Below are 3,219 nucleotides of genomic sequence, written 5' to 3'. Positions count from 1 at the left end.
CCCGTCCACCTGCACGGGGAGTCGCACACGAGCGGGTTCACTCTGTGACCTTCTTAGGTGAAATGTCTTGGCGTTCCGACATCCGGCCTCCAAAGTGCAACAGGAAGACCGTTTGTCCCCTTTCCAGACGCCATCCTTCCCCCTGTGACCTCCCGCCCTCTGCTCAGACTCGGACCCACCGCCCCGGCTAAGACGAGCAAACACCCGAGTTCCCAAGAGCCTGGGAAAAGGGCTGGCGTATCGGCAGGTGTGGGGCCCGGGCGTCCGTCTCCAGGCGAGAACGGACAGATCTGTGGCCTTGCGACCCGAGAAGGACCGCGCTCAGCTTCACGTGACACGTGGGGATCCACCCGCAGCGGGAAGGTGAGGGGCTTTGAGCCGTGATTCCTGGGTGGAGACATTTCTCCTCGCTCACACGAGCCCACAAGACCAGAGACTGTAGCAGAGGTGGCCCTTCCCGGGAGGCCGGGTTGCAGCTGAACGTGAGCCAGACGTTCTGCTCTGTTCTGTGCAGCCAGACCCGCCCGCGGCCGGGCCGGAGCAGCCATCCGAGGCTTGTCCCCGACCTGCTCACCAGAAACGCACGCCAGGGACCCGAGGAGCTCGGCAGCGATTCCATCCGTGCGTGAGACGCAACTTCCGGGGATCAGGCAATCAGACGCAGGCTCACAGCGCGCGAGGCCTACGGTTGGGTGCCCTTTGCCGAACGGAATCCTGTCGTTTGGGCGTTACGGGCTGCACGGCGCGTCTGGACGGCACGGCGAACCCTGCTGCCCTGGGTTGCCCTGCATGCCCGTCACCTGGACACAGAGCTCGCGGGAGAGCTGGGTCCTCCCTAGTCCCGGGGAACTTACAGCGGTGGGCGCCTCCTGCCCCCCATCTGTGAGGTCACCCAGCCCGGGTCAGCCCCTCGGAAGCTCACGTCCTGGGCCGAGATCTTCCTGGCCCTGGGGCCGATTCGCATGTGATGGTCTGAGGGGTCCTTGCACACAGGGGCAGGGTGGGCCAGGGGCAGGGGCGATCCTGGGTCCGGTCCTGCTTCTTGAGAGGTGAGTCGTCAGCCGCCTCCCCCTGGCACCGGTGCCGAAAACGGCAATATTTCCCCAAACTCAGCTGCACCTGTGGAGGCGAGAACACAAGGCAGCCTATTTTTAGCAGGTGACAGACTGCTGGGCCCGGAGACCACGCATTCACTCGGGAGCTGTAATTAGCCTCTTGCTGAAAGGGTGGAGTTTCGAACCCGATGCAGGTGACAGCCCGGGGGGGGGGGGGGGGGGGGAGGGCGCCCTCACCTCGGCACCTGTCTCCGGCGTCTGGCCTGGGGAGGGGCCGGCTGCACCCGGGAAGGCCCCGGGGTTCCCGGGAGTCCCAGGAAGGCGGCAAAGGCCCCTGTGGGTAATGTTCCCCGTCAGCGCTCCCTGCCTCGCTCCTCCTGGCCGGTCCGTTTGCAGAAGGCTCGATCCAACGCCCGATGTAAGCGCTGTCGTCCCACTGGGACCACCTGGCCAGGGGGATAAAGAGGGCCTGTCACGCCGGTGTCGGCTTTGCAGGACATCTGTCCCCCACTCACGGCTGCCCCGTCGGGGGATGGGACGGGCTTGGCGAGCTGTGGCACAGACCGCGGGGCCCTCCCCACGGTCCCCCTCCGTGTCCCTCACCATAGCAGGGAAGTCGGCTGCCTGGAAGAAAGACCACGTTTGCCTTGTGACCCTAAGGTGGCCACTGGGGTGTGAGCACCGCCTCTCTTTCTCTTTCCATTGGCTGGGAGAGAACGAGAATGCAGGGTTAGGTGGTGGGAGGACCTCCGTTTCCTTAGTTGTACAGTTGATAGGTAACTGTGCCCGCCTGCCTCCTCCGGTTTCTACGAATTAGAAATGTTTTCAATTGCCAAATTACAAAGAAAACCCACAGGTCAAGGCAAAAAGGGGCTTAGTGGCTCAGGCAAGTGGAAGTTTCCAGAAAGAGCTGCCTCAGGCCCTGACTGAGGAAGAAGTGAGAACCGAAGGGAGGACTTCTTTAACGAGATAAACCTTGACTCCATCCAGAGTTCCCAATAATCGATTAGCTTCTGCGGTATGTGGGGGGGGGGGGGAAGGGGGGGACAGTGTCCCACCAGTGATGGTGACAGGGACAGTCAAGCTCGAGGAACATAGCGGACAGGTGGGGGATGGACAGCGCTGTCTCTGCCCCCTGGCTGTGGAAACTCACGGAAGGAGAGAAACACTCTCCCGTTTGTCCTGGGCCCGGGGCCGCACTTCGAGGGGCGCCTGCTGTTTTCCCAGGACGTTAGCCTGGAGCTCACGGGCTGGCGGGGCCCAGAGCATCTCCAAGGAGGTCGGGCTGGGGGCTGGCGGCCGGCTCGGGCCCCGCATCCGTGGGAAGTAAGTCCGAGGCCGTCCCCGGGGGTCTCCGCGATTCGGGGCTGACATCTGCGCGGCCCCTCTGTCCCCACCCCCGCCTCTGCCAGCGGAGTCCTCTCCGCACCTGTCACGTGCTTCTGGCTCCTGCAGGAGTCCCGCAGGTGCGCGGGGCTCGGACTCCTCCTTGTCCCTCCTCCCCCAGATTCCACGCCGCAGGCCACTGGGATGGGCACGTTTTCCTGGTGACCCCGCGGGGGCACACACGCAGGCGACTGGGTGATTTTGTGGATGCCCCGGTCCCCTGGCCACGTCTGCCAACTCCAGCGTCAGGAGGTGCAGCCTAGCGCCCCCGAAGCCCCTTCTCCCTCCTCCCCCCCAAACTGCTGCCCACCATGCGCGTATAGCTCCCCAGCGCCTGCTGTGTGGCCTTCTTCCAGCCTTGGGACCACACGGGCACACCCGAGCAGCTTTTCGAGATCATTTCCTGCACTACGGAAGCTCCTCTCTCTCATCCCCGCTGGTGACAGGTGTTTTGTCCCGGCGACACTCGCCAGGATGATCACGGCCACTCCCCGGCTGTCCGCTCTACGCCAGCATTGAGCCTGGGCCTTTCCCGAGTGAGCTCACTTCTCTGCACGAGGGCCCCATGAGGTGGGGACTGTTTTCCCATTTTACAGAGGAGAAAACTGAGGATGGGGCAGGAGAAGGGACTTGATTGGGCCGGGGGGTGGGAGTGGGGTGGGGGGTGGGGTCTGCGGAATGCCGTCTCATCCCAGCCCAAGCTCCTGACCGTTGCGCACTGTTTTCCCTGTTTTCTTAATTGAAATGTAATATCATATTAGCTTTTGGTTCCAACGTA

At 63.3% G+C, this 3,219-nt stretch overlaps 1 long non-coding RNA gene across 4 annotated transcripts; it reads left to right on the top strand.

The window, feature by feature from the left end:
* The first annotated feature begins 744 nt into the window (after positions 1–744).
* LOC125161570 (uncharacterized) lies at positions 745–2,845 on the top strand. 4 transcript variants are annotated; one of them, XR_007150676.1, is made up of 4 exons: positions 745–1,049; positions 1,156–1,249; positions 2,563–2,693; positions 2,798–2,843. It is a non-coding gene; the product is annotated as an uncharacterized LOC125161570 (long non-coding RNA). The 4 variants fall into 4 exon arrangements; XR_007150674.1 differs by having other exon boundaries at positions 2,765–2,843; XR_007150675.1 differs by lacking the exon at positions 2,563–2,693 and having other exon boundaries at positions 2,798–2,845.
* The last annotated feature ends 374 nt before the right edge of the window (positions 2,846–3,219 follow it).

The sequence above is a fragment of the Prionailurus viverrinus genome, chromosome A3 (assembly GCF_022837055.1).
Source record: "Prionailurus viverrinus isolate Anna chromosome A3, UM_Priviv_1.0, whole genome shotgun sequence".
In the NCBI taxonomy this organism is placed as follows: Eukaryota; Metazoa; Chordata; class Mammalia; order Carnivora; family Felidae; genus Prionailurus; species Prionailurus viverrinus.
This window is presented reverse-complemented; position numbering and strand designations above follow the sequence as displayed.